Source organism: Lichenostomus cassidix, chromosome 20 (genome assembly GCF_008360975.1).
Source record: "Lichenostomus cassidix isolate B80296 chromosome 20, HeHo_3.0, whole genome shotgun sequence".
NCBI lineage: Eukaryota > Metazoa > Chordata > Aves > Passeriformes > Meliphagidae > Lichenostomus > Lichenostomus cassidix.
Window position 1 is genome coordinate 13,332,888 of NC_139500.1, and position 24,826 is coordinate 13,357,713.

Consider the following 24,826-nt stretch of genomic DNA (forward strand, 5'->3'; position numbering starts at 1 on the left):
TGCCTGCAGTGGGATGTGTCCCTGCTGGCACTGAGGCCAAGAGCCAGGGGAAGACCTGAGCATCTGAGAACAGAATCCTTCAACTGCCTGTCCATCTTTGGATGCTGGATACATCCCCACCACCTCCTGGGATGCTTCCTGCCTGTGTTCATCCCAAGCCATGTGGGACTGGAAGGGGCAGGGCTTGGTCCCAGAGCTGGGGATGTTTCCTGAGGCTGGGGCTGGAGCCAGGGCTGCTCCCACACTGGCAGGGGTGGGCAAGGGCTCATCCTGCATCTTAACGAGGAATGTGTCAGCTCACATGGATCAGAGAAACGCCTTCTCAGTCAGAAGGGCTGGACAGAGGGAACAGTGGGAGGTTTCTGGGGTCTCTGCAGGCACTGTGAGCCTGGGGCAGGGGGCTGGAGAGGGGCTGCTGCTGGCAGGGATGTGGGGCGTGGGCCGTGCCAGCCTCAGCAGGGCAGCCCTGGCACCTGCCCTGGCAGTGGGTGAGGGCTTCCTGCAAATCCATTCTCAAACTGCCTTTGGCCAAACCTGGAGTTGGAGCTGCCTGGTTTGCAGTAAGAGGGTACTTGGCAACTGCCCCACACTGGGCCCAGGCTGCAAGGTGTCACCTCTGGGCATAGAGACCTGTCGGGGCTGTCCCCAGGGCTTGGCAGGGTGGGAGTCAGCAGGACCTTGTAGATCCCTGGCTCAGCCCTTGCCTTTTGAGTGGCCCAGCCTGTCCAGAACAGCTCTGTGTGTGTGTGTTGGACAGGGAGAATTCATTTTAAATGTCCTTTTCCCCAGTTTTCCCTTTTTCTCCCTGAATTAGCAGATGTGGGACAGAGCTGGCTGTTTGTGTTTGTCACACACGCACATGGGGCTGTGTCTATACATTATCCTGACATCAAAGGGGTGTGTAATATGTCTTTGATGGTGCAGGCAGGAGGGGAGACTGGCTTTTGGGAGAGAGGAGGGTGTTATCATGGGGTTACAGACAGCTTCTGGAAAGGAGAATGAGAAATAAGGACAGAGAGCACAGAGCTGGAGCGGCAGTGAGGCACAAGTGGGAAGCAGTGAGAAGCAAATTTTGCCCTGGTCTTTTCATCTTTCCTTCTATTACAGCAGGGCAGGAGTGAGCTCCTCACAGCAGGGGCTTGGTTATTATTTTAAGGAAAAGGAATCTGCATATATGTGGCTGGAGGGAGCTGGGGGTTGTTTGGGGAGGAGACTGAAGGAAACCCACCTGCACACACAGCTTGTGCACAGCTGTACCACAGCAGGGCTCAAGGTGAAGCCAGCACCCAGCCAGGAGGGTGCTGAGCTCCTCAGCATGGGGACATCTGTGTCAGTGCCTGAGCTCCTGGGGAGTCCAGCACCTCCTTCACCAAGCAGCCCAAGCAGCTGGAGGGGGCATTTCCTCAAGTGCCACAGGAGCTTGGGAAGCTGCTGAGCTTTTGGCACCCAGGTCAGAATAGGAAAGGTGTAAAACAGACCTAGCCAGGCACTGACCTGGTTCTGCCCTAGCTCTGCCCCATTCCCTGCAGTCCCTCAGAGTGTCCAGCCCTCAGCCCTGCCTGCTGCCTGTCCTTCCTGCCCTCCCTCCCCTCCCTCCCAGCAGGGCAGGGTGCAAGATGCCAGGGGCGTCACCACATCCCCTCTGCCGCAAGAGGGAATGCCGAGCTCGTCCCCACGCTTGTCCTGTCCCTGCCCATGCCCTCAGATGGACCCTGTCCCTCTCTGGTCCTGCCTCCAGCCCCAGGCTGCTGCCTGGCAGCCGTGTGCCAGCTGACCGCTCCCTCCCTCCCCGCGGGAGTCTCCCGGCGTGGGGATCGGAGCTGTTCCGTCGGGTGCTCTTAAGGGCTGCCATCTCACAGAGCTTCAGTGTCCCCCTTCTCTCTGCCCCACCTCTCCCCACACCAGGGAAGAAGCAGGGTGGGACAGCGGCAGTGATGCCACCCCCACGTTGCTCCCTAAAGGACTCCGCATCCAGCCCTTGCTATTCCTGAAGCTCTCCACGCCGGAGCAGCATGGCCAAGTCCCCTCTACGTAGCACACCTGACACGGGGCTGCAGCCAGACCTGGCTCAGGGCTGCGCTGCCAGGAAAATGGGGTGGAAAACTGCGGGAAAATTACTTCCAAGCCTCAAACTGGGAGTTCCTACTGAGGGTCTGGTGGCGGTGACAGTGAGTCCCGGTGCCCCCGGAGCTGGCGGAGCTGAGCTGGCATTGGAGAGCAGCGGCCGCGGCGCTGGCAGTGCTCCTTGTCCCTCCCGCCGGAGGATCCTTGTCTGCCTCGGGGGAAGCCCGGGAGGCAGAGAGGCTCCCGCTGTCCTCTGAGCAGCCAAGGTTGTTGCTGGGAGCTGGTGCAGATGCCAGCTGCCACGTGGCTCGTGCCCGCAGGAGCGCGGGGTAATTAGCCGGAACGACGGTCAAGCGGCATGGGAAATGGGCAAGGAAAGGAGGGAAACGGCGGAGCCGTGCCTGCATCGCGGACTCTCCGCTCCAGAGGTACCTCTCCATGCCCAGGCCTTCACCCCTGGAGCGCTGGGGGTTGTATGAGGAGTGGGTGGGAGCTGGAGCTGTGCTGGCTGTGGCTCCCCACGGGACCCCGCTGTGTCCCCCCCACCCTGCCCGGCCTCCCCGGATAGGCGGGGTTTGTTCCAACTCAGCGCCCTCGTTGCTTTAAAGGGGCAGAGTCGATCTGATCCAACTGGAAATATACAACAACTGCACTGAGGTTGGCAGCAGATGGAGGGAACAGCCTGGCGAGTCAGGCAGCCATGGCAGTGCCCTCAGCAGTGGCAGTGTCCCTCAGCAGTGGCAGTGCCCCATGGCCATGGCACTGCCCCACACCAGTGGCAGTGCCCCACAATGATGGCAGTGTTCCTCAGTGATGGCAGTGTCCCTTGGTGATGGGAGTGTCCCACAGCAAGTGCTCTCAGCAGCTGCCTATCAGCCCAGGGCACCCCTTCCCCATGCCAGGGTCCCTGTGCTTGTGCCCCCAGTGACACATACAGGGGCCACGAGCTGAGGGTGACAAGGTGTGCAAGGTGGCCAGATCCGAGCCTGTTGCCACGTGGATTTTCCTGCTGGCATTACCAGCCAGGGGCTGCAGCTCAGATCTGGGGTTTTGTTTGCTTCCCCTGAACCTACCTGCTCACAAGCCCAGGAGTTTCTCCCACTCCTGCAGCAGCCTGGGATGGAGCTCTGAGGGTCTGCCTGTGCCCCCGTCACTGACCGCAGAGGTGTGAGGTTATTCCTCCCTTCCAAGGTGTGCTGGGAACAGGGAGCTGCTGACCCCCTGTGCTAGGGATGCAGCTGCTGGGGGCTGTTTAGGGGGTACTTGCCTTGCTGGTTTGACGGGGTGTCTCTAGAGTTCAGACACGCCCTGTCCTTTCCAACTCACCTGAATCCAGCCTGGCCCATAAGGGGACCAGCAGTGCCTCTCCCTGAGGAGCCTACACCTCTCTGGCCCTGGAGTCCTGCTGCCCCCCCTTCTCTGGAGGGGGCTGTGTCCTCAGGCTGGTGCACTGACTGCCTTTATCCAAGTTTCCTGACCCCCAGCCAGCCAGCCATGTGGGAGGGACTCTGCCTCCATAGTTTTGGCCAGCAGAAGTGGAGCTCCTCCTTTGGATGGAGCTGCCTCCAATCTGTCTCTGCCTGGTGATTCCCTACATTGCTGCTCCTCCAGCTTTGGAGTTGTACTGCCCCTTGGCTTTGGAGCTGCCTGGCCCCTGGGGCTCCTCCAGCCCACCCAGGGCTGGTTGTGTCCTGAACCTTCTCCTGGTTCAATTTCTGATGGGTTCCAAGTGGGAGTCTGGTCTAGAGGGCTTCTGCTAGAGGGCTTCTGCCCTGGGATGTGGAGCTGCTGACTCGGACACCAGCACCAGTGCCCCCGAGCTGGGGACAACTGCTCCTGCTGTACTGGTGTGCAGGGTGACTGGACTCTTGCACTAATGTTCCAGCATGGGTTTTCAGTCCTCCGTGGGTGGTTTCAGAGATGCTGGACATGGTGATCCTGGTAGCTCTTCTCCATCCTCCATGGCTGGATGGGGGCTGGTGCTTCCCTGTCATGTGCATCTCACTGCCCAGATTGTGCTGGGGATGATCCAGGGTGTTTCTCCAGAGAATGATGCTGCAAGGCTGAGCATTGCCATAGCCATTGTCCCCATCCCTGTGAGATGGAGGCTTCTGGGCTGCTCAATCTCCTGTTCCACTGCTGATCCATGAGATCAAGAGGCCATGAGACAGAGCTTTGGGAGATCCCAGCACTACCCCTGGCTCTTTTCTTGGCCCCCTGTGATCTCTTTGGCAAGGCCTTGCCCCTCTGTGCCCCATGGTACCCATTTGCAGATGGATGTAGGGCTCACTGGACATACTGGGGAAGGTATTCCTGCTGGTGTTGTGCAATAATGGGATCTGCAGGTTGTGGGGGCATTTAAAATGTGTGTGAGCACAGCCCTGGGCGAGCCTTGTGGCACTGTCCCCAGAGTACCCACTGGGAAATTACGGAGCTGGAATGAATCTGCTTGTGGTTCTCAGTTTGCGAAACCTCCTGGCAAATGCTTTGGGGTTTGTTTCAGGGTCTTGTGAGCATGTGGGGTGTCCAGGGCACTGGAGCAAACTGGTTTTTAAAGGAGACCGAGTAGGGCAGTGCCCTGTAGCAGTGACCTGCTGAGAACAGCTGAGTCTCAGAGCTGGCAGGGAATGGCTTGGGAAGCAGCTGGAGTGGGAGGCTCTGGCTGGTGTTCGGGGTTGAGGGAACAGGAATTGGAGCCTCTTGGAGATGCCTTGGTCCTGAAGGAAAAGGAAGCAGAGTGTGGGGCAATGGTCCCTGGGCTGTGCTGGGAGGGTGTGGAGGTGTCCTGGCATGGCCTGATCCAGCCCTTTGTGCCTTGGTGATGGGCCTGGGGTCAGTGATTGGGGTCAGTGACTGGGGTCTTCTCTGGTGAGGCAGGGATGGGCAATCACAAAGGGGGTGTTGGAGTGACAGGACTGGCACCTGCAGGGGTGGCAAGTCTGATCCTCCTCAGGCGGGCTCACCTTGGCTCCTCTGCTCTCCCCCACCATGGATGGGACCCATCCCAAGGCTGCTCTGCCCAGGCTGCCTGGAGGAGCAGCCCCTGCTTTGGGGAAGGCTGCGTCTGCTCAGCCCCTCGTGCAGACAGAGGAGTTGGGAATTCTTCCATCTTATTAACTCAATTTACTTTTTTCCGACCCAAATGTCTTTCCCACCTTGCCAAAGAAGCATCTGATCAGCAGCAATTAGCAAAGCAAACTGCAGTAATGACCTTTCTGGTGTGTCTGGGCGGTCTCTGGGCACCCTCGAGGAGCACTTGCCAGATGTTTGGGGAGTTCTGCAGAGGCAGGGCCAGGGCCTGGCAGTGCAGGGGAAGAGGCACAACTGGGGCTGTGTGGGGTGGCAGCAGTGTCACCTGGGCACCTCTCCACGAGCACAGCCTCTGTGTCCAGGGAAGAGAACAGAGCTGGAGAAGGGGCTGGAGCACCAGGGGTGGCTGAGGGAGCTGGGGGGGCTCAGCCTGGAGAAAGGAGGCTCAGGGGGCACCTTCTGGCTCTCTACAACTCTGACAGGAGGGTGCAGCCAGGTGGGGATCAGGCTCTGCTCTCATGGAACAAGGGACAAGATGAGAGGAAATGGGTTCAAATTGTGCCAGAGGTAGTTTAGATTGGCTGTTAGGGAAAATTTCTTCGTGGAAAGGATGGTCAGGCATTGGCACAGGCTGCCCAGGGTAATGGTGGAGTCATCATCCCTGGAAGTGTTCAAAAAATACATGGATGTGGTACTTGGGGACATGGGTTAGTGGTGGGCTTGGCAGTCCTGGGTTAAGGTTGGATTCAGTGATCTTAGAGGGATTTTCCAGTCTTTATGAATCTGTGATTCCAAGCACCCGTGGCTGCCCAGGTTCTTTCTGGGGTTTGATCTCAGTTCTCCTCGCCTGGCTGCTGCTCACCAGCGCATCCAGGGAAAGGCTGGACTCAGGCACTGCTTTCCCATCCATCATCAGTGATTCTCTTTTCATTTGCTTTTTGGGCTTCACCTTTTTAATCCAGCTGTCTCCTGCCTTGCAAATGTTCTTCCCTCAATTACTCATGCCGGGCTGCAGGGCTGGTTCCATCCATGTCCAGCTGAACCAGCGGAGCACAGGAGGGGCCACCCCAGCCACTGCCCCCTCATCACCAGCCCCCACTGGTGCCAAACTGGTCGCCCTGGCAGGAGGGGGCTTCCCCCTGAGCTCTCCCCACTGACCCCATCCCACGTGGCTCCTGCCCATGCAGCACACAGCTCCTCCAGGGGTACAGGAGCAGTCAGCTCCCCTCAGCCTTCCCCGAGAATGCAGATGGACAATTCTCCTTACCTCCCTGTGTCCCACTGCTGCTGTGGGGATTCTCTCTGCAGGGACACGAGGCACGAAAGGCTTTCCCAGAGGAGCAAGCTGAATAGCAGGCGCCTTGTTCCTGCCTTGCTACAGCAGCTCGTGTCCCATCCCCCAGGCAGGGGCTGGGCTGGAGGTCACCCAGGTGGGGATGGCTCTTGGGAATCTGCAGCTCTGAGGGAGGAGCAGTAATGCAGAGTGCACGGTGCCTCTCGGCCCACATTCCAGAGGCAGGAGAGAGACATCCTAGAGAAGGGAATCCAGTGCCTGCTTGGGGCTGAAGTGCTGTTGGAACTGGGAGGTGCTGGGACACCCAGTGGAAGGAGGAGCTGTGGGACAAATCCCACCTCACTCCAAGGTTTCCCGCTAAGGACTGCGCTGTCCTTCTTCCCACTTGGAATTCCAGGCTCCTGATATGAGAACTTTTGGGATGATGCTCTGTGTGCTGTGTCCTGCCCTTCCCAGAGCTCCCCTCTCCTGCAGCCATGGAGAGCCTGCTCAGGTGTGACGAGATGTGTGGAGCTGCTCTCAGGTGCCAGGGCATGGCACAGCCAGCTCCCTCTGCCAAATCCCAGACAAGGGACCAGCTCAGACCATCCCTGCACCAAGGCTGCTTCATCCCTACTTAATGCTCTTATCTTGAAGGCTCCTCTCCGATTAAAGCCCCAGCAGCCAGTTCCCTCCCTGGATTTATTGCAATGCAGTTTTCTTCCCCTAATCTGATCCGGGTGTAAGCTGCTCTTTGGGAAGTGCATGAGGAGGACAGATGTGCCTGTCACTGCTGTGGAAAGCAGGCTGGCAGAGAGCAGCAGGGAGGTGCCCTGCCCTTCTTGGTGGCACATCTGGCTCCTCTCAGGCCTTGAACTGCATTTCTGCTCGAACTGCTGAGAGCAGCTCTGTGTGGTCCCGGGTTGGTTTGGGCACCTCACGACAAGAAGGACATTGAGGGGTTGGAGCATGTCCAGGGAAGGGAACAGAGCTGGGGAAGGGGCTGGAGCACCAGGAGTGGCTGAGGGAGCTGGGTGGGGCTCAGCCTGGAGAAAAGGAGGCTCCAGGGAGACCTTCTGGCTCTCCACAACTCCCTGTGACAGGAAGGTGCAGCCAGGTGGGGGTCAGACTCTGCTCCAAAGGAACAAGGGACAGGATAAGAGGAAATGGCCTCAAGTTGTGCCAGAGGTGGTTTAGGTTTGGGTATTAGGGAAAGTTTCTTCTTGGAAAGGGTGGTCAGGCACTGGCACAGGCTGCCTAGGGCAGTGGTGGAGTCATCATCCCTGGAAGTGCTCAAAAGGCATGTGGCTGTGGCACTTGGGGACATGGCTTAGTAGTGAACATGGTGGCAGTGCTGGATTGATGGCTGGACTTGGTGATCTTAAAAGTCTTTTCCAACCTTAAGAATTCTCCGCTATGAGCCAAGGAAGAGACTGGGATGAATCCACACCTCTCTGGGCTCACACATGTGTTGTCTCTCCTCAGCCCAAGGTCCCTGGTGAGTGTGGTCACCAAGCTGCCACCTGGCTCTGCCACATCTGGCGCATGGGCCACCAGCATCCTCCCGCCTGCGGATGACGGCAGTGTCCTGCAGCAGCTGCGCCACCTGGGAGAGCCGTGTCACCTGGGAGAGCTGTGCCACCTGGGAGAGCTGTGCCACCTGGGAGAGCTGTGCCACCTCGGAGAGCTGTGCCACCTCGGAGAGCCGCAGCCAGACTGTGAGTGCTCGGGGCAGGACCTTCTTGGGGGCATAGTGCTACTCTGGGGGTTCCTCGCGTGAGCAGCAAGAGGAGGCTGTGGGTGCTGGGGTTTATGTCCTCTCTCGGGGTGCTGTTCTCTGCCCGGTGGGAAGATACTGAGCTCTGCATGGCAGTGGAGGGCAGGGACATGGGGCTATTCAGGGCACAGGGCTGAGCTGGTGGGAAGTGCTGGCAGTGCCCCAGCATGGAGGCAGAGGGTGGCTGGATGACACTGCTAGGGACACTGCGGATACTGTTGTGGACACTGCAGGACATTGTTATGGATGCTGAGGACACTGTTATGGGTGTCCCTGGGGCAGGGAGGGCTGTGAGCCTAGGAGCATCAGGGACAGGGCCTGTGTGGAGCAACAGCCATGAGCCAGGTGATGAGCAGGCCCACATCCCCCAGGCATGGGCTCCTTGGGATCCATGAGGCTGCCCCTTGCCTTGGTTTGCTCTCTGCTCCCCACTCTCAGGTCTGGGCTCGATGAGGGACGGGTGGGCACGAGCAGGATGCAGAGGGTGGACCCCTTCAACAAGCCAGAGAAGGAGGAAGGCTTCTGCAGGGAACTTCAGCCCATGGGAAGCCTGTATTCCCCACACAAGGAGAGGGACAGGCTGTGCAAAGGGCAGGGCTCTGGATTTGGGCAGCATCGTTCCAGCTGCTGGTGTGTGGGGAAGGCTCATGTTCTGAGAGCAGCAGGCATGGTGAACAGTCAGGGCAGACCTACAGAAGGATAAATCCCTTGGCTTTTCTGCATCAGGAAAGATGTCCTGGCATCTTCCAGAATGTGACACCATCTCCATCAGCTCAGCCATACCCAAACACTCAAAGAGTCTGGATTTAGCCTCCCAAAGGGAGAAGATGGTCAGAACCTCAGTGTGCATCCAAAGCATCTCAGGGGTTTTTGCTTCACAGCTTGTCAGCAGCTGTGGGACCCCAAGGGGTGGGAGGGGTGCAGGGGCTGCCATCAGTCCATGTCCTGCTGTGCCACCACCCAGAAGTAAAACCCAGCATCTCCAAAGAACTCAGAGTGTTGGGAGCTCAGGGCCCTCACAGCACGGGGCTTCCTCAGTGCAGCTGCTGCTGTAAGTTGTGTCACAGGAAATTCCGTGGGGGTTTTTAGCCAAGCTGATCTTTTTGCCCCACTTTGGGCCAATAAAAAGGGGTGTTTGTAGCCTTCTGGGGACATTGAAGATGCCCCTGGTGGTCTCCGCAGGCTGGATTCTGGAGGGCTCTTCCCGACATCAAGGCTCTGGCAGTGGTGCAGGGATGTGAAGGAGATTTGGGGATGAGGATGGAGGTCAGACATCCATCCATGGAGGCTGGGTTGTGCACCTGGGGTAGCTGCTGTGCTGGGGTGAGCATTCAGGTCCTGCCCAACCCAACCACAGCCCCTCTGTTACTTCAGGGAAGCCCTTCCTCAGCCCTCCTTCTCCTCCAAGCAACACAAAGGCCACCAGTGTCAGCTGGGCAGCGTCTGGTGGTGGTTGGGACACAGCCACACTCCAGGCAGCACCAGGGACAGGGACAGGGACAGAGGACAGGAGGTCAGGTGGGTTTGGATGTTCTGTGCACGTGACATCGGGAGGGAAGTTGAGACAAAGCTTGCTTTGGGATTTGGGAAGGGAGACATGGGAGCAAATGGTCCCCATGGGGCACAAAGGGAAATGGCCGAACAGGGCAGAGCAATGCCCTTAGGATGGGAGAAAGCTCTGGGAATGTCCCTGGGCATTGGGGGTCCCCACACCCCCTTGGTGGGACTCCCCTCTCCCGAGGGACCCAAGTGCCACAGTGGAAGCAGCAGCCCCTGCTCCCTGCCCCCCAACAGTCATCAGCTGCCTCCTTCCCTTCACTGCAGCTGCTGGATTTCTCTGTCGGTTGTTTTTTTAAATGTATGTGACACATGTTTGGTTCGAAGGGCTTAATTGCCTCTTGGGATGCGTTTCATTTATTCATTAAGAGAGAAATTGGAGTTGTTTGGTTTGCTTTATTTTGCTATTTTTTTCCTTCTTTTTTTTTCCCCTTCTCTATCCTGTGAGGAAAGGGTGAGGAAAAAAATTTTACATATGCCTCCAGCATGTGTATGCCCAGCCTCTACCCTGTGCGCCCCCCAGTGCCCCCCAGCCTCTCTCCTCAATGCCCTTCAGCTCTTCCCATTGCTCCAGACCTGGGGAGTGGTGATGGAGAGGAATTCTCCTTCCTGGCAGTCTGTTGGAAGCTCCTTGGAATTTGAGGTGCTGGAATTTGAGGTGCTGGTGCCAAGCCCAGTCCCGCACTGGTGCCAGGGAGATGCTGGGAGCAGCTGCTCTGTGCTTGGGGTGGGGGTTTTCAGCCCGACCCCCTGTGCCCAGGCAGCCACTGGTGCCCATGTTGAGCTGCCTGGTGCCCCCAGCCCCTCCTGGCACGCCAGGGAAGCTGTGCCATGGGTACAGAGAGCTGGTTCTTCCTCTCCACCTGGGATGTGAGAGTGGAAGAGCCCTGGAGATGTCTTTGCTTGTGTTGCTCTAGGATCAGGCCAAGGGTGCGTGCATGGGATGTGCTCCTGCCCTGGCTGTGCCACTGGGATACCCCTTGCATGGGAATGGAGGCATTTCCTGGTTTGGAGACTGGATAAGGCCCAGGATGGATGTTAAGCATTGGTGTCTGTTGCCCTGGGCCACATTTTCAGTTCTGTCCAAGCGAAGCTCTACAGATCCATCTTCTGGCTGAATCCAAAACAGGAGTTGCACACCTTCCCTGTGGAGAAACCCCCAGGCACATTGGAGTGGATCAATGGAGATTACCTGGGATAAATAGCAATCCAGACAGGCAATAGATTCAGGTTTTGTGGAGATAAAAGAGGAAACTGTGGACAGAGGGATGGCTGGTGGAGAGAGGCAGGCAGGCAGGCATGGATGGATGGATGGATGGATGGATGGATGGATGGATGGATGGATTTGTTCTAAAGAGCTGCTCAATGCAGAGAGGTGAGGCTGTGGATGTTGTGGTGGGGAGGATGAGGCAGAGCCAGACCTCCAGGGTCCACCAAGTGCAGGTGGATCCTGACCCCACACATCCCCCAGTGCTTCTTCCCAGAAGCTTTGGTGCCTGCAATCCTCCCCAGGTCCCTGTCCCAGACATGGCTCTGCTACCAGGGGTTGCTGTCCCTTGATTTTAGCCTTTGCTGTTTAATATTCTTCCTCCTGCTCAGCTCTCATCATCATGAACATTCCCACCAGGAATAGGTGGGCAGAACCAAACCTACAGGAATTTTCTGTGCCTTGTGAGAGCCCCCTGAGCTCCCTGAGCTCCCTGAACCTCCTTTGCTCAGTTTCCCAGTACCCAGAGCAGGAAGAGCCATGGATTTTAGGGGCAGATCTCCTCCTCCTGAGGGGCTCCCTGCACATTGACTGAGTCTGGGCTCCGTAGTTCTCCTGCCCTGGGCTGAACCCCCCAAAGGCTTCTCCCCTGGAAAGGACCCTGGGACATTGTCCCCAGACCCCTCCATCCACCAGTCCCCGAGGAGCACAAATCCAGTCTCTGTCTCCCTGCACAGTGGTGCCAAATGTTCAGGTGGCCCCCAAAACCCTGGCAATGGGGGATCTTGTGCACCAGCAGATGTGGGGGTTGTTCTCCTGTGGATTCTGGGAAGATCTCCCCAGTCCAGCAGTGCCGTGTGTCTGGGAGGAGAAGGAGCTGCCAGGGGCTGGTGGTGTGGGGCATGGAATCACAGCCCTAGGAGAGGGCCAGCCCCATTCTGGGGGCTCAGCACAGACCCTGCACAGGTGAGTGAGCAGCTTGCCCAACACCAGATGCCAAAATGGAACAAATCCCTCCCACTCCCAGTCCAGTTTTCCCCAGTCCTGGATCCACATCCCTGTGGCACAGACACCCCCGCAGCACCTGGCCCACATTCCCAGGGATGCTCTCCCCATTTCCCAAGCCCTTGTCCTGCTTCCAGCCAGCCCCCGCAGACCAAGGAGCCTTCTTCCCTCTGCCTTCTCCTCCCGCTTCCCAGGTCTGGAGGGAGAGCTCAGCTGGGGCTGTCTGTGCCAGAGACAAGCACAGGGAAATGGGAATGGCTGGTGCTGCTCCCAGCCAGGCTGCCTGCCAGGGAAGCTTTGGCTTTATCTCCCAAGTCAGGCACCCTGGGAACAGCACCAGGGCCTGCCTGGGGCAGGAGAAGGTGCTGGTGCTACTCCAGACCCCCGGGCTCTCTCCAGAGGGGTTGTTTTCCTTCCAAGCAGCACTGCAGCACTCACACAAGAAGGGATTTGCAATGCAGAGAAAAACCTCCCACCCGCCACGCGGCAGTGTGTGGGCAGGGAGTGGAGCTGGGAGCGGAGCTGGGAGCAGCTGTGCTCCCACTGCCTGGGCTCCACGCTCCTGCTCTTGCCCTACGGTGTGTCCCGAGCCATTCCTGCCTCTGGCACCCTCACCCTGCCAGGTGGGATCATGGACACCCTCTGGGCACTGCGCCCCAGGGACACAGCTCTGCCCAGGGACCATGGAGGAGGTGATGCTCTGATCCCCACTGGTGTGGGGCTTCTGCTTCCTTCCTGGATTCCCTCAGCCCATTGAGCAAGGACAGGGTGGCTGGCATAGCTGGCATCACTGGCACCATTGAGTGCCTTTCTTGGAGTCCTAGGAGTGGAGAGCACTGTGGAGAGGCAGTGCAGGTGTAGGACAGGGAGAGTTTGGTGTCTGTGATCCAGCAGATCTGTGTGTGGTCCATGGGTGGATGTTTGGCAGGAGGAAGGACCCCAAGATGTCCCACATCCAAAAGCAGGACATGGCTCCTGGTCCCCTCAGGTCTTGCTGGGAGTGTGAGGGTGGCTGGTGGAGGCTGGTTTTGGAGAGAGTGCGTGTCTGGTCCTGACTGGACCAGGAATTCCACAGAGGACTGGCAGGAATTCCCACAGGCTGGGTGGGAGGGGGCACCATCCCTGGATTTGGAAACCAGTGCTGGTCATATCCTTTCTTGGGAAGGCCACTGTGCTCTGCTCCCTGAAGAACCTTCAGTGTCACCTGTGGGGAGAAGGAGCTCCCTGCCAGGCCCAGAGCAGCTGTTTGTGCCCTCCTCACTCCCTCCATGGGGCAGGGGAGGTTTGGGTGATCCCAAGGCCACCCCTTCTGTGGGGCTGGCATGAGGGGAGGGGCATCACAGTGCTTCAGGCTGCTGGCCCTGGGAAAAGTGGGCTGTGGTGGCTCCCATTGCTTCCCCCCAAACTGTGGGTGGACCTAGGAATGATCTGTAGGGAGTGCCATGAAATTGCTGGGCTCTGGGTGTCCTGAGCCAGGTAGGATATTCATACCTTCTGCAGCGCTGAGTGAGGAGCCCAGAGCACATCCCCATCTCCTCCCACCCTCGTTTTCCCCACACCCAGCTGAACATGAGGTCTGAACCCCATCCTGGGCAGTGGAGGATGCAGTGCTCCTTCCCGAGATATCACCTGCACTGTCACCTGGAGAGTCAGAGTGGCATCAGCAAGGGACCCGTGCTGGGAGCACTGGGGTTCCAGCTGCTGGGGACACTGCAGGAAGCCTTTTCGTGGAATCCCAGGCAGATAAAGGGGCTTTCCCTGCTCTCCTCCTGGTTTGCCAGCAGCTGCTGGGCTGCTTTTGTCCCTCTGTACTGGATGTGCATGGCAGGGGCTGGAATGAGATGAGCTTTAAGGTCCCTCCCAGCCCAAAAGATTCTATGATTCTACATAGGGAACTCTGCCCCCTCCCCAAAGATAGAATGGCAGGAGGGGAGGAATTTCTCCAGTTTCCGAGAGGAGACAAAAACACCCCCTCCAGCCTTGGAGAGCTGGGACCCCCTGGGACTGCACAGGAGGGCTGTGTTTTCTTGCTCAGAGCACAACTGTCAATGGCAAAGTCTCGGCACAGACTTCAGTGCTGAGAAACACTGTGGGCTGGGACATTTTGGAGAAGATTTTTAGCTGCAGCAAAGAAATTTGGCAGCTTGGAAGCAATCTAATCATCCTCCTCCCATATGCTTGGTGCTATTTAAAAGGGAGCATGTACCCGATTCCTTCCGACCAGCACGCTGACATTTCCACAGTGCGTTTGGAAATAAATTTGGCATCCACTGTCAAAATCTCAGATTGAGCCCAGTGTGGCTAATTTGGGCTGTGAGTGCCTCTGCAGAGCACCTTTCCCTGCTCGCAGATCCCTGAGGAGCCACAGCAGGGTCTGCTTCCCACGGGCACCGCCAGGTTTTGGGGGCTGGGGGGGCACGAGAGATTGAGGGCCTGGCTGGTGGCTCAAGCCCTTTCCAACAAACCCTAAAGCCGAGGAGGCTGTTCCTGGATGGGTGGTGACTGTGCCTGGCTCTCCTGAGCCGCTCTCTTCCCAGCTTGGAGGCACAGGGAGTTGGGAATGCTTGGACTCATCCAGAGACAGGGCTCCGAGCTCTGGGCGCTCCAGAAACCTCTCTGAAACCTCTCCTGCCTCCTGCTGCCCAATGCCCAAGGCTGGCAGGCTGTGGAGGGGCTTCTGGGGGGCATTTAGTGTCCCCCCAGCTCCCATCTCCTGTCACACATGTGGAGGGCCAGGGGAGTGGGAGCGATGTGCTGCCCCAGACTGTGCTGGATGCTCTGTGCTCGGCTCCAGCTGCTCACCAGAGAAAAGGGGCAGGAAAGAGGAGCTGCTTGTAGCTGCCTTCTGTGACATGCACGGGGACCCGGGCAGGACTGTCCCCGTCCTGCAGGCGTGGCAGCGAGGGACAGGACTGTTCCCATGCTGTCGATGAGACAGAGAGGTGCAGCTCCTGTCCCCACCCTGCAGGTGGGGCAGCGAGGGGAGGCTCCTGTCCCCAGGCACACGGGATGTTTGGAGGGGGTGTCTGGTGTCGGGTCCGCCTGTCCCCGCGGGTTGGGTCCGGGAGGATGGGCTGTCCCTGGGGATGACACCAGGCACCACATCTCTGAGAGGGAGCTTCCCCTCCCCTCATCCAAAACCCCAGCTCCCCTTGGGCTCCCCAGCCCCACGAAGCTGGGACCCGAAGAGACGCTGTGAGTGCACCCACGCCACGGGACAGCCTTCCTCCCCTCCTCTTCGTCCCTGGGTTTCGGTATGCTTTCGGTGCTGCACTGGAAGAGGAGAGCGGGTTGGAAACATATGGTGGGATTAATGGGGAATGCATGCCTGGGAGCCATCCGTGTGTCCCTGCTCTGTGCCATTGGCCTCGTTAGCGCCGCTGGAGTGGGGATCAAACCCAGTGAGCTGTGAGCTGAGCCCCGCCAGAGCCACTCTGAAGGATTAGGGTGAATTATGTAGATGGGAATCAGGCAGCAATCCAGGCATGGACGATGTCTGGAGGGGGTGGCCGGGCTGGAGCTTCGCTGTCCAGGAGGTTTCCTGGGATCTAATTAACTGTTCAAACAGCCCCTCCTGGCCCACATTCACCGCTCACCTCCAGCTCTGGAGCAGCAGGGCCTGGCCTTGGGGACAGGGGACAAAGGATGGCAGAGGGTCCTGGGGCTGTGCACACAGCCATGGAAAGAAGTTAAGGTTGGAAAAGAACAGATCCCTCTAGCCCCAGGTAGGAGGTGGGACCTGATGTCTCCCCTGCCCAGGCTGAGCACTGGGGTGCAGGGACAGGCAGGGGACAGACTGGGGACAGGCTGCTCCCCCTGTTCAGTGCCTGGGAGCAGCACTTCCTGTTCTGGATGGGAACTGTGAGTGGGGCAGTCCTGCCCTGGAAAAAGGTTCCCATGGAAGGGTTCCTCCTTGTCACCTGAGGATGACAAAGGCTGGATCCTTCATTGCAGGGAGGAGCTGGAGCTTCTTTCATGGTCCTGATCCAGACCTGGTGCCTGGTGCAGACCTTTGGGGCCATCCTGGCCCAGCCCAGACCCACAGCTCCTGAGGACTCGCTCTCATGGACCAGGGCAGGCTAGCATGGACTTCTGTCCCTGGATCTCTCTCTCTTGGAGCTCATTTCTTTCCTGCTGCTCTGCAGTGACGTGAGTGTGGGATGTGCTGGCCAGGAGCAGTGCCATGCCCAGCTGTGTCCTGGCCCCATCCCCACAGCCCAGGGAGCACCTCAGTAGGGGCCAGCATCCCTCTACCAGCACCCTGGGGAGCTCTGTACCAAGCATCCTGGGAGATGCTGGGAAGGCTCCTCCAGGGCTGGGGCTGCAGCTGAATCCCTGCCAGGAACCAAAGCCAGGCTAGGCTGGAATGGGAGGATTCTGATCTTGGCCAGTTTTGTGTGTCCTTGGCTGACGAACCTCTGCCAGGCATGCCACAGGGCTTTGCCTGCACCCCAGGAGAGGCTTGAGACCAAGATAAATAATTCCTGATCCAGGAGGCATCTGGAGAGTGATTTAGCTGTAGCCCCCACCCTGGAGGAGGCAGGGCTGCTCCTCTGGGCTGATGTCTGCTGGGCAGCTGCCCTGGAGAAAGGCCTGAAGGGCTACTGGGGGCTGATCCCTTTATCCTGCACCCCCCCTGTACAGTGGGACATCCCTGAGCGCCCACACACCTCCAGGACCCTTCACCCCTGGGACGGTCCCACCTGGCCCCTACCCTCTGCCCTGCATGCCCAGCTCCTGACTACTGGCAATGTCCCAGTCTCACCAGGCATGGCCCCAACTGCCACAGCTGCCCTGGATGAGCAGCAGACACAGCCACAGCCCCTCAGACCTGCTCCCCACACCCCCAGGACAGCACAGGGGCTGCAGTCACCCACCGTCACTCGCTCCCTTCTTTTTTCAGGTTGGCTGGAAGATTTAAAGCTAGAATCAAAGTGTGGGAGAAGTGATAAAGGGACGTGGAGAATCAGAATTATGGAATCCCCAAATGGTTTGGGTTGGAGGGACCTTAAAGCCCATCCAGTTCCACTCCCTGTCGTGGAGGGACACCTTCCACTGTCCCATGTTGCTCCAAGCCCCATCCAACCTGGCCTTGGACACACTCAGGGATCCAGGGGCAGCCACAGCTTCTCTGTACAACCCGTGCCAGGGTCGCAGCACCCTCACAGGGAAGAACTTCCCAATATCCCATCTAACCCTGCCCTCTGGCAGTGGGAAGCCATTCCCCTTCATCCTTGTAGACCTTCTAGACCCTTTGTCCCAAGTCCCTCTCCAGCTCTCCTGGAGCACCTTTTGGCACTGTAAGGGGCTCTAAGTTCTCCCTGGAGCCTTCTGTCCCCCAGGGTCAACACTCCCAGCTCTCCCAGCCTGGCTCCAGAGCAGAGGGGGTTCCAAGTAAGGTGGCTCAGGGGATGAGGTGGTGCAGCCCTTCATGTGCAACCAAGAAAAACATTATAGGTCCAGCTTGAGGCTCAGTGATTGACAATCCCTGTGGGTTGATCAGACCCTGGTAGCTCATTTCCCCATGCCCTTTCACCCTCTGAAGTGATCTTGGAAGAGCCTCCAGTCACTCAGTCAGGTCTGTGGCCTCACACCAGCCCTTCAGAGATGTTCTGAGTGGGGCTCGGTACCCTGGGCAGGGCAGGACCTGGTGCCTGGCTAGTGAGGCCCTGGCACAGGGTGCCCAGAGAAGCTGTGGCTGCCCCTGGATCCCTGGAAGTGTCCAAGGCCAGGTTGGATGGGGTTTAGAGCAACCTGGGCTAGTGGAAGGTGTCCCTGCCCATGGCAGGGAGTGGAATGGGGTGGTTTTTCAGGTCCCTTCCCACCCAAACCATTCTGTGATCCTGCAATTGTGTGGTGCCCAGCAGGTGCTGCCCTGGCTGTGTTCCCAGCAGCCCAGCTCAGGCAGGGCAGTGAGGGCAGTGTGGGGCACAGCTCTCAGTCCTGGGGCCACAGGGCCCGAGGAGAGCCCAGGCACACAGACATTGCCAGCTGTTCCACTGGAATGGATCCATCACAATTAAATGAAGAGTGACACCTGCCCTGTGTCTTTTTGTTGTCACTGTTGTTCTCTTTAGCAGCAGGCTGTGAGTTGTCTGCCATGCCCAGGTACTGGGATGCTCCCCCTTCCCTGGCTGCTGGAAAAGGAGCCAGCCCCTGGCTGCTCTTTGCAGGTATACAGGCATTAAAAGAGATGGGAAAGCAAAATCTGGGATGGGCACACACCCCAGTGGGGAAGGTCTGGCTGACCTGGGTTATTTAACAGGCCTGGGAAGATGTGAGTGACAGATGTGGTCTCCATGACGACCCACAGCTGGCTGGGCAGGAATTCCAGTGTCAGCAGCACCGATTCCCCTCCTCCCAGGAACCTGGGTAATTATGGATGTGCTCAGAAATGCGCATATCCAGACGTGCTCGTGTTTTAAAACCTTTGGAGATAAGTGGATACAGGGATAATCATCCCAAAGGCTGATCTGCTGGAGCTTCTGCCTCTGGCAGCGTGTGGCCATGGTCTTTTGGTGTTGGGTGGTGAATGGGGATGGAGGAGGAAGAGGAGAGGGAGGAGAAGGAGAAGGAGAAGGAGAAGGAGAAGAAGGAGAAGGAGAAGGAGAAGGAGAAGGAGAAGGAGAAGGAGAAGGAGAAGGAGAAGGAGAAGGAGAAGGAGAAGGAACTGCCTGTGCCAGCACACACAGATTCTGTGTTTTGTGCCGTGTTGTTTTAAACTGGGAGGTCAGGAACATGCACCAGGTTCGGAGTCAGGTAAACCATCCTGGAATGGCTTGGCTTGGAAGGCATCTTAAGGCTCATCCAGTTCCAACCCCCTGCCATGGGCAGGGACACCTTCCACCAGACTAGGTTGTTCCAAGCCCCATCCAACCCAGCCTTGGACACTTCCAGGGATCCAGGGGCAGCCACAGCTTCTCTAGGCAACCTGTGCCAGGGCCTCCCCACCCTCACAGGGAAGAGCTTCCCAATATCCCATCTAACCCTGCCCTCTGGCAGTGGGAAGCCATTCCATCTTGTCCTGGTACTCCATCCCTCGTCCAAAGTCCCTCTCCAGCTCTCCTGGATCCCCTTTAGGCACTGGGAGGGGCTTTGGAGTCTCCCTAGATCCTTCCCTTCTCCAGGCTGAGCACCCCCACCTTCCTCAACAGGAGCACCATCTCCCCACACTCTGCTCCATGGCTTCCTTCCCACTGGAGCCCCAGCCTGAGGGATTCCTTACACTGGGAATCCTTCCCGAGCACTGCCGGGCTCTGGGGGCAGCTGGCACAGAACCTGCCCCACTTTCACTGGGGAGGGAAGGGACTCATCAGTGAGGGGAGGAACACACAAGGACAGCCTCTGCGAACCCCCTGTGCCTGTTACTGCTATAATAAGTCTCAGTCATGTGTCTGGAAGGGCTGAAGGGAAAATCTATTTTTCTCCTGTTTTCCGGCTCTGCCTGTGTGACAGGCTCTGCAGGCGCAGGCTCTGCGGAGCTGGAGCCGGCTTTTCCTGGTGTTTGTGTGGGTTTGCACATGGCAACGGCACAGAGAAAAACCTTTTTTCTTTTTTTTTTTTAATTTTGAAGAAGAAGAAACAAATGTGATTGTAAAAAGCAGCTCAAATTTGCAGGGAAGAGTGAGGAGAGGGGCAGGAACACAGACAGGGAAGGAGCGCGCTCCGTTCTGGCACTGCCGTGGTGTTGTGCTCATCCCACACAGCCCAGCCTGGGGGGGGTTGTGCTCCAAGGACAACTAAAAACAGCCTGGGCAGGTTCCTCATGGCCAAGGGGAAGCAGGTCAGCCTCAGGCTGGAATTCTGCAGGGAATTCATGTGCTAGGAAGGATTCGGGTTTTCAGTGCTTCTGACCTCAGGTTGTGGCAGGGGACGTTTGGATTGGATATTAGGGAAAATATCTTCACAGAAAGGCATTGGCACTGCCCAGGGCAGTGGTGGAGTCACTGTCCCTGGAAGTGTTCAAAAAACGTGTGGATATGGCACTTGGGGACCTGTTTAGTGGTGGTCTTGGCAATGCTGGGTTAAGGGTTGGATTCAATGATCTCAGAGGGCTTCTCCAACCTTAATGATTCCATCCTTTGGGAAGCTGTGGTGGCAGAGGAAGTGGAGAGGTCAGGCTCTGCCAGGGCACCCAGAGCTCTGAGCTGAGCCAGCAGTAACAGCACCTTAGAGGGCTGATCACCACTGGTCACTGCTGGTCACTTCTGGGGGCTGTGGGGATGGTGCCACCACAGCCTCCCAGCCATGTCAGGGCCATGCTTGTGCCAGGCTGCTCCTTTCTGACCCTCCCTGCTGCTGCCCTGGAGCCCCACGCAGGCTCTGCCCCTCCCTGACTCTGCCCACCAGGCTGCACCAGCCCGCTGCTCCCTCAGGAAGCCGTTCCCAGCTCCGGTCCATCACGTCCCTCCCACGACTGCTGCATGCGTCACTTTTTTTCCCCTTCCTCACACAACTGCCCTTTAGATATTTATACAGTGTGATCCTGTTCCCCCTCCGGCATTGGCTTTCTAGGCCATACAAATTAAATTCCCTCAGTCTCTGCCAGTAACTCATCCTCCCCAGCCCTGCCTCCCTCCGGCTGCGGGGCTAGGGATGGCTTTTTCCTTTTCCATGCCTGATGTCTCTCTCCCTGTAAGAGCTGCCTTGGGAATTGTAGGGCACATTCCTACCATGGCATAAAAATAGGATTAGGAGCTGTTTTGTCCAGTGAAGGATTGTTCTGGGCTCCCACCTGCAAACCCTTCTGTGCCACATTCCCACACGGATGCTTCCAGCTCTCCATGGTTGCTCCAGAGCCAACCATGCACGGCTCAGTGTGCACCTCCTGCAGCAGCTCCTGGGGCACTGGGGGACCCCACAGCTCTGCCCCTGTCACTGACCCTCAGGCTGAGCCCAGAGCTCCATGACCAGCTGGACAGGGAGAGGTCAGTGCCTGCCCCAAGAGCCCCCATGGGGAGTGGAGCCCCCATTGCTGGGGTGGCCCCTGCCCCACGCCAGGCCCCACCCCAGAACTGCCCCAGAACTGGCTGTGGCCCTTGTGCCCTTCAAGTGCACCCTGACCCCTAGATACGAGTCACAAGACCCCTCTGCCCCACATCTGTGGGTGTTGATGTCCCTTAAACCCACATCTATTGGCCCCTGCGCCCCTCAATCCCACACCTATGCAGCCCAGTGCCCCCTGACCTCTATCTGTGTGTCATTGTTCCCCCTTAACCTCACATCTATGGATCCATAAAATCCCCCAAACCCAATCTATGGGGCCCAGTGCACCCTAACCCCCATCTGTGAGATCCAAACCCCCATCTAAGGATATGAACACTCCTCAACTCCTCATTTATGGATCCCAACACTCCCCAACCCCCATCTATGAACACCAACAGCTTCCAAAACCCCATTTATGGGGCCCAAACACCCAGTTAGGTGTCTAAACACCCCCTAAACCCTCACTTATGGGTCCTGACCCCCCATCCAAGTCACACTTATGGGTCAGGGTCACCCAGGCCATGTGGTCCTGCAAGTAGCACCCTGTTACTCAATGGTGTTGGGGTGTCACAGCTTCTGCAGGGACTTCACCTCCTTGTTGACATCCTGCCACTTTTGTGGGACAGAGTTAAGGGACACAGGGAGGGAAGATGTGGGGCCTGTCCCCCTTCCTGGGAGTCTTGGTGTGGACTCTGAGTGCCAGTGTTGGTGTGCACACATTGGGAATTCCTGCCTGGGACTCCCGGGATACCCTCCTGGCCTGAGACAGCCCCAGGTGGCTCTGGGGTAGCCCCTCACCTGAGCTGTCACCAAGGTGTGGCCCAGTGTCCCCCTGGGCGGTGTCTGGCACCAGCAGCACTGCAGAGGCTCCTCCCTTGTGCCAGGCACCCCAGGCTCAGTGCCCAGGGGGGATTTGGGGCACCCTGGAGCCATAATTCCTAACCAGTTTGCTTGGAAGTATTTGGGGAAGGGGAGAAGAGCTTGTGGGAGACAGAACTGCGAGAGGCCAGCTCTACTTTGGTGTGTCCTTCTCCAGTCCATGATCCCTGCCTGGAATGGCAGGGACTCAATCCCTGCACTCCCTGCTCCAGCCTCTGCCACACGCTGCCAGTTTGGGGCTGTGGCAGGAGGGAAAGCACAAGAACATCACCCAGCTCTGTTGTGTGGCAGAGGCTACAGAGGCCCAGCAAGTGCTCACCAAGGGGTGAATCCATCCACAGAGCAGCCACATTCCACTTGATTCTTATTTTCCCCAGAAAATTAGATTCTATCTCCAGCTGCTGCTACTGTTTTCTGCTGGATATGGAGCTGAGTGCCCTGCGCTCATGGGGTGCCCACAGCAGAGCTGGCAGAGTTCCCTGCCTGGCACAGGTCCCAGCTCCCACCACTGCTGTGGTGACCACAGAGTGACCTCTTGGGAGAAATTTGGGGGTTCCCATCAACCAAAAAGGTTTCTGTAATTCTTGCATCCATATTTCGTGGGGTCTGCCCATGTCTTCTGCCAGGCTGTACATTCATCCAGATCTGCTCCTGGGGAGCAGGGACCTGTCTGGGAGCTTGGGTGGTGTTATGGAGAAGGGGATGAGCTGGGGGTTTGCACCCACTGTGTCCCTGTCCCTCCCCCTGAAGGATTCTGTTCTTCTCTCATGATGTCTCCTTGTTCTTTCCTGACCTCTCCCTCTGTGTGTGAGCTCAGGCCTCCCTTGGTTGTTGCCTGCAGGATGTCCAGGGTCTGCAGAGGGTTGTGGGGTATCAGTCCATCCTTTAGCACCCTTCATCCTTCCCTTCACCCATGCTGCTTACTGGGGTCAGGACTGGGGAGGATCACCCCATCCTTTGGGATCCGTTCATGCTCCCTTCACCCCCACAGCTCATGGGGCCCACACCTCCTCCATGGGCAGAGTCACCCACCCCTGGCCCTGTGGAACTGGACTTGGCTCACACGGACAGGGCAGCCACGGGCAAGGGGAGGCCATGTGGCCCAGCCAGTGCCGTGGGGCCTGAGGAGCCCCAGTCTCAGGCTGGGAGCACCCCCTGTTCCGAGGGTCCCCCAGCTCCCAGCAGGCAGGGAGGGTTCCCAGCACTCAGTCCCTGTCACACCCCCGGCTCACAGGGTTCTGGCAAGGCTCAGGGTGCCCATGTCCAGCACTCATGGTCCTGCCAGCACCTGCCCAGCCTGGCAGGGGCAGCCCTGGACTCACCACCAGCCTGGAGGAAGGGGGTGGTGCCCCCACCCCAGCACTGAGCACCTTGCAGTGCCCTGGGCTCCCACAGCCATTCCTTTGCCCCCTATCCCACCCATGGTGCCCTGGGCTCCCACATCATCCCTCCCCCTCCATTCTCCACCAGCCATCGGGGCTCTCTGGAGTTCAGTCCTCTGAAATGCCCCTGTGTCACTGTCTCTCATCCCTGGCACATCTATGTGTTCCACCTGCGAAGGGTGGAGATAAAGAGCCTCCCCTGAGAGATGAGGAGACAATAGCAGAAGCTGGGTTAACCATGCAGCTCCTTGTGCAGCCTCTCTTGGAGCCAGACAGGGCTGGGCTGATTGGGACTGTGGGGATCCTCTCCATGGTTCCTCAGTCTTGTGTTGCATATTCAACCTGTAGGCTGATGGATCCAATGGGAACACATAGATTTGGGAAGGGGATGGAGTGTGTTTGGCATTGGAGAGTTGTGTTGAGCCGAGTGGGAATGCAGGAGGGGACTGGTGGGATCTCAGGGCAGGACCTGACTCTCCTCAGGGACACCAAGCACAGCCTGTCCCCCACAGGTACCTCAGCCTGAGCCTGGGGCCAGCAGGGACCCCCTGTGCTGGATGTGGCTCCAGGGTGTCCATGGGGACACAGCCTGGTGCCTCCAGCCCCACCTCATGCCTGCTGCACTCTGCCTGTTTGCACCTCTGGAACCCTCGTGCTTCCATCCTTGCTTTCCTTGAAGGAGAAATCTGTGCAGGATTTGTCCTCTTTAAATCTGACAGAGACTCTGCTAGGGCTCAGAATGTCTCTGCCTTCCCCTGGCTCTGACAGTGCCTTTGATGTCTCTTTAATTCCCTCAGTGATGTCGGGGAGGTTCCTGCCTGCTGGAAAGGGAAGGGTTACCCCCTTGGTGGCTGGGTAAGCCTTTGGGAAGCCTTTGGAGTTGGGGACAATTATCCTGAAATGAAAAACCTGTATGGAGAGGGCTGGCAGGAAAAGGAAACCATTGAATTTCTGGGAAGGCAGCAGAGCTGGGGCAGCACATGTGTGGCTGGGAGCCCAAGGGCAGCACCAAGGGGATCAGATGTGTTTTCAAACTCCCTGATTCTAATCTCAGTGTACAATTTCACTCGGCAGTAAGGCTCCTGGGTGATCCTTGCCAGGCCAGACCTGAATCCCTCTGGATTTCCAGATTGTGGTTCAGATTTATTTCCCTGGCGCTTGTGTGATTCTACTCCAGGGATAAGAGTAAAATGAAATCCTGTTTCCCAAGCTCCGTCAAAACTGTCAGCAACAATGGGAAAAGCACAGTGTGGGGGAAGGAGCAGGAGCATGGAAAACTGAATTCCCAGCTAAACTGGTGCTCAGGCTGGCAGGGCACAGCAGGGCTGGGCTCTGCAGAAAAGCCTGGGAAAGCCCAGGGACAGAACATCCTCAGTGTGGTGGGGGCTCTGCATCCCTTTGGCAGCACACCTTCACCACCCTTGGCTTTTATTGGACATAAAGCATCACTCCCAGGAGTGAAGAGCTGGAGCACTGGGAGCAGGACAGGGGCTTTTCTACAGGGCTGGCATGGGACAAGGAGCAGTTCTGTTGTTATAATCTGTCACTGCCAGGGACACTGTCCATAGGTGTCTGTGCCTGTCCCCTCACCGTGGTGGCACCACAGCATCCCATCACAGGCCATGTGGTTTTCCAAGTGTCTGGAGAAGGCTCCTCTGCCCAGGAGG

The 24,826-nt window shown here is 57.9% G+C and overlaps 1 protein-coding gene across 5 annotated transcripts in view; it reads left to right on the forward strand.

The window, feature by feature from the left end:
- Positions 1-24,826, forward strand: part of DLGAP4 (DLG associated protein 4) — a 144,910-nt gene that overhangs the window by 16,682 nt on the left and 103,402 nt on the right. For all 5 annotated transcript variants that reach the window (XM_085079063.1, XM_085079064.1, XM_085079065.1 and 2 more), the window contains exon 2: positions 7,853-8,085. The gene's annotated coding sequence lies outside the window, so the exon portion shown is untranslated. The remainder of the gene's footprint in view (positions 1-7,852; positions 8,086-24,826) is intronic.